This window comes from Cervus elaphus, chromosome 23 (assembly GCF_910594005.1).
Source record: "Cervus elaphus chromosome 23, mCerEla1.1, whole genome shotgun sequence".
Taxonomy (NCBI): Eukaryota; Metazoa; Chordata; class Mammalia; order Artiodactyla; family Cervidae; genus Cervus; species Cervus elaphus.
The window spans coordinates 730,556-744,985 of record NC_057837.1 but is presented as its reverse complement, the minus strand read 5'-3'; the positions used below and the strand labels follow the sequence as shown (position 1 = coordinate 744,985).

Sequence of the window (14,430 nt, the reverse complement as noted above, 5' to 3'; positions counted from 1 at the left end):
CACTCGCAGCTTTCCTCACAGAAAAGAATGCAGTCACTGTTTAGGCATACTTCATTTTGGAGCAGTGGTCATCAACTGAGCACTCTCTTGCCATAAACAGGGGGGAAAGTGATACCCGGTAGGAGGTGGTTCAAGCCCATCTTGGAAGCTAGTCCTCAAATTTCTCAGAACACCAGCCACCTGGGTTGGAAACACACCCTGAGATTAGAGTTTGGTGTGATTCATTAAGAATGTGTTCCCAGCAGAGACCACTGGGAAAGAGAGGAAGCAGGTTAGAGATGGGAAAGGATCTGATCAAGGATGTGATTCCAGAGGTTCTGGCCTCAGCCTGACCCCAGGGGGAGTTCTAGAGTGTAAATCATGCCTCAGAGTTTATTCCAAATCAAGGCAAGGGAGCCGGGCTGCATAAACCCTTCCTGGGGTGGTAAAGTCCAAGGCTTTTCAGTGGGCAAAAGTGCTCCAATGTTCATTGGGAAGATGAAGCTGAAGCTCCAATACTTTGGCCACCTGATTTGAAGAGCTGACTCATTGAAAAAGATCTTGATGCTGGGAAAGATTGAGGGCGGGAGGAGAAGGGGGTGACAGAGGATGAGATGGTTGGATGGCATCACTGACTTGATGGACATAGGTTTGAGCAAACTCCCAGAGATGGTGAAGGACAGGGCAGCCTGGCATGCTGCAATCCATGGGGTCGCGAAGAGTCGGACACCACTGAGCGATTGAACAACAACAAAACCAGGAGTTAAAACCTCTGATCAGCATGAAATAGCCCCGGGAGAGAGCCCAGAGGGAGGAAGCTCTCTTTGTGAACACTTTCTGCAACTCACCTCTCTTTGTGTTCAGACGAGGCACCTGGGAGTCGTTGGGGACATATGTGGCAGCAGTCAGGGCTGTTTCCCACTCTGAGGGCCAACCAGAAAGCTTTTCCAAAGCAACCTGAATGCAGTAAACAAATTATCCTGTCTAAAACATCCGCCCATCAGGACCATGAAAGAGGTAGAAGGACCATCCCTGTGGCTCCAGGGGATAAAGGGAACCAATTCTTCTGTCCTGATTAGTCATCACCTTGTTGTTTAATCTCATAAAATGCTTTTCTGCCAAATGCTTGAAAACACTTTCTTGATTCCCCAGGGATCATTGCTCACATTTCCCAGGGAGTCCAATATTAGAGAAGTTTCGCAGGATATCTCTAGTGGAGGTTAGGTGGTGCTAGTGGTAAAGAACCCGTCTGCCAATGCAGGAGATGTAAGAGACGCAGGTTTGATCCCGGACTCAGGAAGATCCCCTGGAGAAGGAAATGGCAACCCACTCCAATATTCTTGCGTGGAGAATCCCTTGCGTAGAGGAGTCTGGAGGGCTGCAGTCCACAGGGTCACACAGAGTTGGACATGACTGAAGCGACTTAGCACACACACACACAGTTACCTTCCCATATGTGGGGTTTTCTCCATTACCCCAGACTTTCTGTGGGGTTCTAGAGGGCCAAGCCAGGTCTGAGGGGGTCATAAGGAGGCAAACTTCTGGCCCAGGAGAATCATCCACAGTAAAGCGGCCCATGTTCTAGGCTAGAACAGTGTTTCTGAAAGTGACTTTCCAAGGATGGATTTTGTCATGTAAGCCCCATCAAAGTATAATAGGCATAGAGACAAGTGTACACATGTTAGGGACAGCTCAAAGACTTCTTATAAAGTTAACACATCCATGTAGTATTGGTGTTAGTCACTCAGTCGCATCTAACTCTTTGAGACCCCACGGACTGTAGCCCACCAGGCTCCTCTGTCCATGGGATTCTCCAGGCAAGAATACTGGAGTGGGTAGCCATTTCCTTCTCTAGGGGATTGCCCACTCAAGGATCGAACACAGATCTCCCACATTGCAGGGAGATTCTTTACCATCTGAGCAACCAGGGAAGCCTTAAACATCAATGTAACCAGCACCCAAATCAGGAAATAGACCATCACCTAAGTATCAGTATGGGCATTTTGGTTCAGCATTATGTCTGAGAGATTCCTCCATACTGCTGTTAAATATTACTGCCTTCCAATCCCACACATCTTAATTCCTTCTTTGGATGATGTTTCTAAAGACCAGCTCAAGTGCCTCTGCCTTCGTATCTATTCCTCAGATAAAGTTCCGACTTCCTAAAGTGTGGTTCTCTCCTGCCTCAGTCCCTGGCTCTCTCTCCCTGACACTCGGGGCTCTGGACCTCCTGTGATTTTTAAAGTTTATCACCTGCATAATACTTGCCTTCTCCCGCCTCTGGATCCTTCAAGCCTTTGGCAGAGGTATGGACAGGTCTGTGGAAGCAACAATTCTGGGTCCTGTCTGACGTCATCGTTGTGTTCATGCTGTCCACACGTGCAGCTGAGGTTGTGAACCGCCGTCTCAGACCCGTGTTCTCAAACCCTGTGTGCAGAAGCATCACCTGGGCACAGTCCTAAGTGTGCATCCTCAGGCCCACAGCCTCCAGGAGGTCCGATGCCAGAGACCTGAGGTTGAGACCAGGAGTCCATGTTTGTCATGGGTCCCCACGTGGTTCTGATGCTGGTCCACGTTCTGTGAGATGCTCTCCTTGGGATAACTCCAGGTCCCCATTGCTGACTCCCTTGGCATGACAGGGAGGGAGCTCGGCTCCCCCCTGTTTAAATATTGAGCTGTCTGTCTGCCTCCTGGACTGCAGGCTCTGGGACCTTCCCACAGCCTGCTCAGAACTAGTGCAGAGCCTGGACATGATACACACTCAATAGATGTTCATAGAATCACTTGACTGTGCAGTGCTTTTCCATAGATCTGTCTTACTTTTCCAACTCTTATATAAACTATTTAAGAGCATGACCTATTCCTTGCTTTTAACACTGAACAGAGTGATTTCCATACTGTAGATATTCTGTACATTTATTTTGTGTTAGTTAATAGGTGTCACCTACAACCCTTGAGCTGCCGTAGTAGGATTAAAGCTTGAAGCAGGTTGTGAGATCCCTGCTTTACACAATGGGGCTTCCCTGGTGGCTCAGACAGGAAAGGGTCTGCCTGCAATGCAGGAGACCCAGGTTCGATCCCTTGGTTGGGAAGATCCCCTGGAGAAGGGAATAGCAGACCACTCCAGTATTCTTGCCTGAAGAATTCCATGGACAGAGGAGCCTGGCAGGCTTCAGGCCATGGGGTTGCAAAGAGCTGGACACAACTGGACTACTAACACTAACACACTGTCTTCTGTCAGGCCTTCCCAGGTGGTGCTAGTGATAAAGAACCTGCCTGCCAATGCAGGAATCATAAGATGTGGGTTCGATCCCTAGGTTGGGAAGATCCCCTGGAGAAGGGCATTGCAACCCACTCCAGTATTGTTGCCTGGAGAATCCCATGGACAGAGGAGCCTGAGGTCACAAAGAGTCAGATATGACTGAAGAGACTTAGCACATATGCATGTCTTTGATCAATTCAGAAGTTGCTCAGAATATAAAACTAGGAGAGACTCAGTGTTACTTTTCAGGCATAAGCAAATGGTTGTTCAACCAGTGTCACAAATTCTGATGCTGGACTATGGACCTTGCTCTGATTTAGTTTAGAAATGAGAACATCCTCATTCTGACACACTCTTTCTCTCTCACGGGCCCCATGAGAGTAAATCCATGGAGGTCCTTCAGGAAGCATAGCACATTATTGTGGCAAAACCCCTTGCAAAGGTGAGAGCTACTCCACCTGCCAGCTAGCCTTCTGATCACCTTGAAGTTAGCAGATCCTCATTTATCAACACTTTTGGGTTAAATGATTCAGAATCCTGTTCTACCAAAACACTGAGCTTTCAGCCACAATTAATGTCAGGAAATTTCACACTGTTCACCTAGTCTGTATGTCCAGGGGACCATATGTCCTAAATAAATATGTTCTTAAATTTCTCAAATAAGCATTGACTTTCCTTGAAAGTTTCTCCTTAAAAACTGAAAGTCTATATTTCAAGAGCATATGAATCACTAGCATCTTCTGACCCTCATTCAAAGTTTTGAACCAATGAAACCTGCCCATATGAGATTTTATCAAATGAGTGATTTTCTTTGAATCATTTGATTCTGAGGAGAACTGTAGTGCAAAGTTTTTACAACTTTTTTGACCATGACTCTCAGTGAGAAATACATTTTGCATTCCAACCCAACACATAACACACACACACTTTCCCCATTTTACAGTCACACTGTTATTCTTTTCTGTTCTCTTCCACTCTTGACCGCTTCATTCATAAAGAACCTACTTCTCAACCTCAGCTGTCTCCTGGAATGACCTGAGAAGTGTTAACAATTTCCCAAGCCTGGGTCCCCCTCCCAGAGATTCCGATTTACTTAGTCTGAGATGAGGCTGGAGCGGTTTGGTCTTAAATGTTCCACAAATGATTTTACTGTGCAACCCAGATACACAGCCCATGCAGTCAGTCAACCTTCTAGCCCACAAATGGGTCATGACTGACACTTTGAAAAACACAGACATTGAGTAATAGTAGACACTAACTTCCAGAGACACCTCTGCAAGCCAACTTGTTTATTTGCTGAATGAAGAGAGTGCCAAGGAGGGCCGTCCTGGGCCCTGGGGAGCCAGCTATTGTGGCTGTTGTCTCTGCTCTTGAAGAACTGCCAGCCCGTGTTCCCAAACGGAACGGTTCCACGCGGCCAACACTCAGACCCGGAAACAGAGCTCAGCGCGCGCCCAGCAGCCTCCGTGTCCCTCCAGCACCGCCTGCCCGAGACCCACCACCAGCCTGGCTTCCGACAGCACGCAGTGGCTGTGCCCTGTTCCCAAACGGAACGTTTCCACGCGGCCAACACTCAGACCCGGAAACAGAGCTCAGCGCGCGCCCAGCAGCCTCCGTGTCCCTCCAGCACCGCCTGCCCGAGACCCACCACCGGCCTGGCTTCCGACAGCACGCAGTGGCTGTGCCTGTGTTTCCACTTTAAGTGACTGGAATCATACAGTTTGTTCTCCTCTGTGTCTGACTTCTTTGGGTCAGCATTCTCTTCATCCCAGTTATTCTGAGTAGCTATGTTTCATTCTCACTGCAGTGCAGTGTTCCACGTCCAATAAATACATCTCAGTTGGCTTATCCACTTTACTGTGGATGGGCATTTGGGGGCTTCATAGTTTGGGCTTATGGACATTTCCAGTACATATATGTCTGGTGAATATATACACACATTTTTGTTGGCTACACGCCTAGAAATGGAACTTCTGGGCCACAGCTTAAGCACTTGGGCAACATCAGAAGAAGATAAGAGTCAAACTGTTTTCCAAAGTGTTTGCAGTAATTTATACTCCCATCTGCAGAGTACTCAGTTGTCCTTCATCTTTGTCAACACTTGGTATTGTCTGCCTTTTTCATTTTAGCCATCCCAGTGTGTGTCAGTTTTTGCATTTGAAATATATTTAAGTAAGAAAGGCAAGACTTTTAATTGATGTACAGCTATACCTATGTTATAAATAATGCATGAATAATCCTCCCTTGACTCGGGGGTTCATAGATGTTCCAAAATCTTACTGGAGGTCTAGGTGCTATCTTAGTCATTGTGTCTCTTTTTCCTTCCCTTCATCCCTGTCCCATGCCCTTGTCCTCAAACGCCCTGCCTCCGGTCCACAGCCTGGGTCTGACCTGGAGAGACATGCAGCATCTGACTGTGCTCACCTCCAAGCAGAACCAGCTTCACAATGAGGTCCATCAGTGGTGGAGGAACTGGGTTGGCCTGGAGTTTGATCACCTCTTTGGCTACGGGGTCCTAGACACAGGTGCCATGGTGAAGATGGCCAAAGACTGGAAGACGGTGCCTGAGAGGTTCCACTGTGTGGGCGGCTCTGTGCAGGACCTGGAGTAAGTGGGCACAGTAAGCTCTGCTGCTAGTCGTGGAAAATACACTGAAGATGCCACCACCACACTGTGATGCCTCTCTGTGGCCTTCTGAGACGCCCTGGATTTGATTCAGGGACAGCCAGCTTCCAGGCAGAGCTGTATCATTAGGCAGTTTCAGAGTATCCAATCTCCAGAGCCCTGGGGCCTGGAACTTCCATCCCTTATTGCCAAGAGGGAGAGATTTACAAAGAGGGACTTTGCTAAGGGGAAGCCTTACAGCATCTGTGCCTTTGCAGGCTCTGGGCCACAGCAGGTGGGGACTGTGGGCAGTGTGACGAGAGCAGGATGTAGTTAGCTGCATCTTGGCTTACGTTCCCAATTAGCAGAAAGGTGGTACAACCACAGTATTGAGGAGAAGGAGCTCTGGGACTCCACTTAGTTGTGGTTTGTGTTGACATCAGACCTTGTTCTCCACAATGGCCATGGACAGGAAGACTGGCATTCTGTTGATCCTCATGCTCTGTGCTTTTGGGGGGGATGGGGAAGGGAGATGGAGAACGTATGCCAGGAGGAATGACCGTTTCCTTCCTAGTTCCAAGTGCACTTAGCACTCTGTCCTAATCCAGATACTTGTTGGAATTTGGAGCCAGAGGCAACACTGGAAATAGGCCGTCTGATGCCCTCATGTTAGTTAAGGAATCTGAAGCCCTGAAGTGTGACCGTCACAGCGGCTCACCCCAGCTGGGAGCTTACCTAGTGTTAGCAGCATTATTTTTTTTAATCTGGAAAAGTATTTTATTGTGTTTCAGTTGATCAAGTTAAATTCCTCTCACTATATATGTAGATGTTCTTGCCTATATGTTTCTTACAGGGTTTTATACAAATTCATCAAGAATTTACATTTCCCAAATGATCTTCTGTTGTGACAGTTTTATTCTCAGCAAAATGCACATGTACACATATACTATGACAGCAACTTTAAACTTTAAAATATATAGAAATTTCTTAGAAAAAAAAGGGAGGGACTTCTCTGGTGATCCAGTGGTTAGAACTTGGTGCTTCCACTGCAGGGAACCCAGTTTTGATCACTGATTGGGGAACTAACATCCCACAAGACACACAGTGTGCCCAAATAATAGAAGAAGAAAGTACATACAAATGTGTTGGTTTGTGTGTAAAAATATATCTCTCAAGGCCCCACTCCTCAGAGGTTCTCATTTCTGAGATTTTGGATAAGGTCCAGAAGACTGAATTTTGTGGGTGGTCTCAGAAGCATTATTTCAATGAAAGGAAAGTTGAGAGCTCTTTTTTTTTTTTTTTTTAATTTAATTGGAGAATATATCCTGTACAATGTCATGTAGGTTTCTGCCATACAACAAAGCAAGTCAGTCATGAAAAGTGAAAATGTTAGTCACTCAGTGGTGTCTGACTCTTTGAGAGCCCATGGACTGTAGCCTGCCAGGCTCCTGTGTCCATGGAATTCTCCAGGCAAGAATACTAGAGTGGGTTGCCATTCCCTTCACCAAGGAATCAAACCCATGTTTCCTGCATTGCAGACAGGTTCTTTACCATCTGAGCCAGCAGGGAAGCCCCGAGGCAGTCATAACTATATGTATATAGCCCCTCCCTCGAGAGCACTTTCAGAACTAATTCAGCTGGGCTCCCCGAGAACAGGAACCTAGCCTGTCCCATTTGCTGGTGTGTCTTCAGGGCCTAGAACTTAGCAGTCATGGGATCAATATTTGTGGAATGAATGAATGAATGACTATTCAGCCAGCTTCTCCGGGCACAAGGAAGGCGTCTAAACAGTGGTGATAGGCAATAGGGCGGTCAGACCAGTCAGGGAAATTTGGGGTGAGGGAGGTTGGGCCTTGATGGAAGGGCTCTGGTCTCCTGGGTGCCCTCTGCCCCCTCACCCACCGCCCACCTGAACTTGATCTCAGGTGCTGATGAGCAAGGTCTGGGGCAGATGCCATGCTGGAAGAGCTCAGAGGCTGGGCAGGGAGGCTCCAATGGCAGCGCCCAGGCCGGCTGGGCCTCTGGCAGAAGCAGCCCTTAGTGCCAGGAATCCAGCTTCTCATGGGCCAGCTGCAGGGCTCCATGGCCCCCTGGCAGCGGCCAAGTCTACCCCGGGCTGCACAGAAACGGGCTGGGAGCCGCTGAGTGGCGACTGTCAGGTTTATGAGTCTCCTCAGCGCTCATCTTCTTGGAGAAGCAGTCAGCTCAAAAAGCAATTTTCTAAAGAGACTTTATTAGGAGAATCCGTGAAGGGTGCTTGACTAAAATAAAAGGGAAGAATAGAACTGGCTGTGAGTCATCTGCACTGGACCATCCAAGTCAGTGAGCAGAGGCAGCCTGGCCCACCCCGCCACCATCATGTTCCCAGAGCACCCAGTCCGGCTCAGCCCCCACCCTCCCCTGCCCACTCAGCTCCTTGAGCAAAGTATTAGTTGCTCAGTCTTGTCAGACTTTTTGCAACCCCATGGACTGTAGCCTACCAGGTTCCTCTGTCCATGGCCCCAGGCAAGAATACTGGAGTCGGTTGCCATTCTCTGCTCCAAAGGATCTTCCCCACCCAAGGATTGAACCTGGGTCTCCCGCATTGCAGGCAGATTCTTTATCATCTGAACCACCAGGGAAGCCCCTGAAGGCTGTGGCAAACTCTGGATTTTAAGTGAATTTGGTAATCAACATTAACACTTGACCTGAATAGCAGAAGCTCAGTAGAGAGGGGAGAGTGTGCTCAACCTCATACCGGTCAGGTGTGGCCATGACCAGTCACTTCTGAGCTGCAATCATATTGTTACGATAGTCATAACAATCATTTCAGCAATGATTTATCTTTATCAAAGTACTGAGTGCTGTAAAAGAAAGACATCTGAGCTCCCGTCCCACTCTCAGTTGCCCTAGTGGGACGTGGGTGCTGACAGTTTTTTTTCTGAAAGATGATCTCAGGAGACACAGGTGAGGAGGAGGCGATGTAGGCAGGGAGAGAGAGCAACCCAATAGAGAAGACACAGAGGATGCGCTGACTGGTGTCTAGCTGCCCCGGGCAACTAGGCTCAACCCCACCGGGGACACGGAGTTGTTCCCGCCAGCAGTGAGGAACCCAGGCTGTATTGACTCACATCCTCCTGTCAATCATTGGTTAGGGTTTTTCCTTCCGGATCAAATCCCTGACATTTTGCCATCAGGGTCCACAGGGGCCTCAGCTGCAAGAGAACCCAGCAGAGACCTAGGAGAAGTGGGAAGGGGGTCAACTGCATCAGCTGCATCCCCCGTCCAAACAGATTAGAGACTGCAAGTGACATTCTCAGGGTCACACAGCTGGTATAATAATAAACCCCAGAGTCCGTGCTCTCCCCGCTCCCCAGAGTGGCCTTCAAAACCCCTGGGATAAGAATCCTCCAGCAGTCCTGTGATCAAGACTCTGACTTCCAATGCAGGGGACATGGGTTCGATCTTTGGTGGGGGAGCAAAGGTCCCATATGCCCCTGGATGCAGTCAAAAATTAAAAAAAAAAAAAAAAAAAAACCTGGGATAGTGTCCCCACCTCTCACTGTGTCTCCTCGCCACTCTGCCCTCAGGAAAATTCTGACCACTGGCAAGCTGGTGCTGACACTCACGACCGACGCATGCGAGGGGAAGGAAAACTTCGTCCACTATCTGGAGCACGTCCAAGCAGTCGTCACGGTCAGCGCGGCCAGGAGAGGGACCTGAACATCAACATGATGTCCCCTGTGGGCACCAAGTCCATCCTGCTGAGCCAGTGCTCCTGAGATGCCACCGCCAAAGTGGGCTTCGACAAGTGGCCTTTCATGACCACCCACACTTGGGGGGAGGACACCCGGAGCACCTGGACCCTGGAGCTGGGCTTCATGGGGAGCACACCCCAGAAGGGGGTGCTGAAGGAGTGGATGCTGATGCTGTATGGCACACAGAGTGCCCCCTACATTGACCAAGTGGTGCGGGATCACCAGTCCAAGTTGGCCATGTCCAAGAAGGAGGAGCTGGAGGAAGAGCTGGATGAAGTCAAGCAGAGAAGCCTGAAGAGCATCCTTGGCAAGGACTAGCGCCCGGCCCCCTCCCCCATCCCCGCCGCCTCCTCCCGGAGCGTAGCAGTGACCCTTCCCCCACACCAGCGACGCCCACGTCTAGATCTGAAGCTTCACTCACTGTCAGTGGTTCTTTTCATTCCTATGGAAACAACCTTTTCTATTCTGTGCCCCCAATACAGTGCTCCCACCCACACCTCTATCCTGTTTGTGACTCCAAGCTCTTCATTTCTGTCCTTCAGATAGGTGATATCGTGCTAACCAACCCAGGACAGCTCTCCCCTCCATTTCTTTCACAGAAGAGAAGAGAATGCATTTAAATAAGCCAGGCCTGGGGACTCCAAAGATGTTTTATTCATGACCTCAAGGGAGGACCCGTTATGTAAAAGGAGGAGCCAGGTTTATGACAGAGGTGAGCTCTGAGTCTCTTAAAGCCCAGATGCTGTAAATCCTTTGGGGAAAGATGTATTGACTTCTAGCAAGATTTTTCAGGGATGTAAAGGAAGGTGGCATGAATCAAAAAGTCCCCTAGTTACCAGATGGGTTGGATAGAGTCCAAAAGCTTGAACACAGGAAATCTTACCACCACGGTCAGTGTCGTAGCTTGTTTGGCTTGCCAGTGTAATAGGCGTAAGATCTCAGTGGCCTGGCTGCCTTTTCATCAGCCACTGCTCTAAGTTACGGTAAACTCTGGGAGATGCCCCCATCACTCTCCATGTGCCTAGCCTTTCTCCAGTCCCAGTTTTCTGGGGCTCCTCCCAAAGTTATGCAAAAAAAAAAAAAAAAAATTGAAAGGCAGGATGACGACACATCTAGGAAAGAGTAGCTTAGTAGTTCTTAGAACAGGGATGTTCCTTTCTGATGCTGCTCTGGGGCTTATTAATCTGATGGGGGGAGGGGGGAAAGAAGGTGAGCATTTTTGAGAGCTTTCCATACACGATTGGAGGAAAACAGCTTCTGCAGTTGATGAGTTGGGGAAATGGCCTCTGTTCTGGAAGAGGTGTATGAGGGCGAGGGGTCAGGTTTGGAGAGGTGGGCAACCACTTCACAGGAACCCCCATTTGTATGGAGCCCTTCCCACTGAAGGAGGAAAAGCCAGCTCATCTCCCCGTAACTTGAGATCCAAAGGAGGCAGAAGCCCTTCGCATGGAAAACACTACAGTCAGCTACAGTTGTGGCAGCCAAGCAGTCCAGGAGGGGCTTTAACCTGCACCCCAAAGGTGACATGCCCCCTTCCCCCGGTCACCCCCAGAGACAGCATCTCATCACCAAGTAGAAAGGCTTTCCGAGAGGCTGTCACTTTGTTCTCCTACCCAAGGAATAGCTCACCAGTGCCCACCCGACCTCCCAAACTGATGTGCTGGTTTGATTTGATTCCCAAGAACTGATCCACCCCTTCTGGCTACATTTCTCCCTTCCCGTGGGAGCAGCCTGGAGTTCCTCACCTCTAAGTTGGCAACACAGAGCCAGAGGGCCCTTCCTTAAAGGCAGAAAAGCCTGGAAAACCTGTGTTCTTTCTCTTTTCTCCCATGTTGGCATGGATTTCTACCTTCTCTAACACCATATGATCTCCTCTATAGAATGCTTTATGATGTCATATATTTATGATTTTTAAAAGAAATTTATTACATGTTGCAAAGGTCTTTCTAAACCAGTTTAGACTTAAAGCAAAAATAAATGGAAATCATCAAAATTTCATTTCTCACTAACAGTCTGAAAATAAACCAAAGGACATTAAGTGTGCATGTGTGTTTAAGTGCACACAAAAATATATATACACGTGTAGACTAATACACATGTGTATATATGTGTATATATCTTTATATACACTTGTATAACTGTATATACACACATATACCTAAAATGTGTGTATGTGTATTTACTGAAGAAACAGATACCACATTCATTTCTAAAAGTATATTCAGAGGATATCAAAATGATTCTGGCTGAAGAAAAAGGCCAGTGGAAATTCAGGTGAAATGTTCATGAATTCCCATTACTTTACCTCTCTAATTTTGCACCTTTCTATATAAACTTTAAGTCTCTTATATAGCAGCACAGATACAAAATAGTTGTCCATATTTTCACAGTTGTGGCCTAATTTATGAAATTAGAGAGTAACTTATCAGCTTCTTAATAGAAATGGCAAGTTTTGATATGAGTATACAGTACATAAAATATATATAGTGCTATTTAAAAATATTTGGTCTCTATTTCATTTTTTACACAAGTATTAACACTAAAATATGTTCAGCTAGTGAGGTTTTGTGATATCCTGATTTTAATGCAAGAGATAGTTATTTATAGTCATTTATTTTTTAAAAAAAAAGAAAATAAGTGAATAATAATCACATTAACGTTGTTATTATGTGTGACAACATTTTATAAGTAGATTTAAAAATACATGATGTAAATTAGGAGATTCAACAATAAAACATTACCTTCCAGAAATTATGTGGGATGTGATATGTATTACATAGAAACACTTCCATCCATTCTGGGAGAGAAAATTAAAAGTTGCCAGAGAAAGAGCTAAAAAGTTTGCTTTCACAAATATGAATGAAAGATTTAGAATTAACAAATAATTCATACACAAATTATGATCTACAGCAGCATTTTTAGATTCAGGTTATACCCCATTGGCAGTTGTCATATAAATTTAGGGAGTTAAAACAAGCATTTTGGGTAGAATAAGATAGCATAACAAGAAATCATGCATATTAATGATAATTGTTTCCTGATTTTTTTTTCAGAAATGTGTGTGTGTACGTGTCTGAGTGTATTGTCTCACAATGTGTAATACATTTCTCACTGGAGTCATGGTCGAAGATCTTTCAGAACGCTCTTCTAGAATATATTCACCAAGCTAGACCAGTTCTACTGTAGTAAAACAGCCCCCAGATCTCAGAGGTTTCACACAACAAAGGTGTATTTATCATTTACACAAATTTCATGGAGGATCTGGGTAACTCCCCAAGACCACAGATTGCCATGCAGTGGCTCAGAGATTCAGGCTGCTCCGACCTTCACCGTCAGGTCTGTCATCACAGCACGAGGCTGTGAACGGTCAGCAGGCGAGAGAAAGAACCCATGAAGACCCACACCCTCTTCTACGTTCAGTACGAAGGAGACACACAAGTCATTTGACCTACCGTGTGCTGGCCAGTCCTGGTCAATGACGCTGCTACACAGGAAGCAACTGAGAGATAACAGGACCGCTAGTAGAATCCTCGGTGAGCACCGGGGTCTCTGCCACAGAGAGGACTTGATAATCCCTTAAAACATATTCTTACATATTGATTTACATGGCAACCTGTTCATGAAAAGTGTCTCACACTGGCTCCACCCATGTGACCACACACTATTTTAGCAAATCTGGAGAGTTATTCATTAAATTACAAATATCTTACATTTATCATATTTGTTGTAAAAACAATTTTGGTTTTTTCCTGTGATCCACTACTTACAAAACCCAACTAGTAAAATATGAAAAAAAGCCTGTGGCTGAAAACACATACTGAAAGGCATAAGGTCCAACCTGATCTCATGACAGACTGAACACTGCTTTTCAACATTTAAGTCCAAAGAATGATTTCCCAAAGATAAAGTTTAAAAACTGATAATTCTTGGGACTCCCTTGGTGGTTCAGTGATTAAGACTTCATCTTCCAGTGCAGGAGTTGCAGGTTCGACCTCCTGGTTGGAGAGCTAAGACCCCACATGACCCAGGGCCAAAAAATCAAAACATACAACAGAAGTGATATTGTAACAAATTCAGTAAAGACTTTAAAAATAGTCACATCAAAAAATATTTTTTAAAAACCTGATAATTCTTACAGAGTCACTACCATGCGTCATTGTTGCCATCACTTATAAATTATGAAGAGCGATTTTCATGAGAGCGATCCCTTCATGGGTTGGCATCACCTGAGAACCACACATTACAGAACCTTTAGGATACGCAGCGAAGCATTAGGAGGATTGGTGAACTCATAGCAGCCAAGCATTAGGAGGATTGGTGAACTCATAGAGTAAGTTTTTGGATGCCAAGAGTCTAATTTGATAGAAATTTCTAGAACTCAGAATGCCAAGATTAGAGACACTGGCTGTGGGAGAGGAAAAGGCGATTGAAAAACACTGGGAGTTTGCAGCAAACATGAGCACAGGATGGGTCTTGGGCCAGCGAAGGTGATTTGACTGTGGCTGCCATGTGGTCTTCTGTCAAAGAAGGACAGAGTTGCAGGGGTGGGCGGAGCGGGCATGCAGCATGTGGGAGCTTAGGAAATGCAGAGTCATGATGGAAGTTGGGTGCTCAGTGTAGGGGAACACAGAGGCCGGTGTAAAGGGGGATTCTAGCCTCTGAAGAGCTGACGTCAGTTGAGGACCGGGCACAGGGAGGCCAGCCCCAGGCGTGCTCCTGGAAACCCCTCCACCTGCCAATGGTGAGTCCAAGCCCACGCACAGCCTCCCAACACCTTATTCAGCTTCCCAAGGACACTGGCACTGAGAGAGAGGGTGACCAGCACCTGGGTGTCCAAGAGAGAGGCTC

The 14,430-nt window shown here is 46.8% G+C and overlaps 1 pseudogene; it reads left to right on the top strand.

Annotated features, from left to right (window-relative positions):
- Positions 1-9,900, top strand: part of LOC122681763 — a 41,858-nt pseudogene extending 31,958 nt beyond the window's left edge.
- Positions 9,901-14,430: the final 4,530 nt, after the last annotated feature.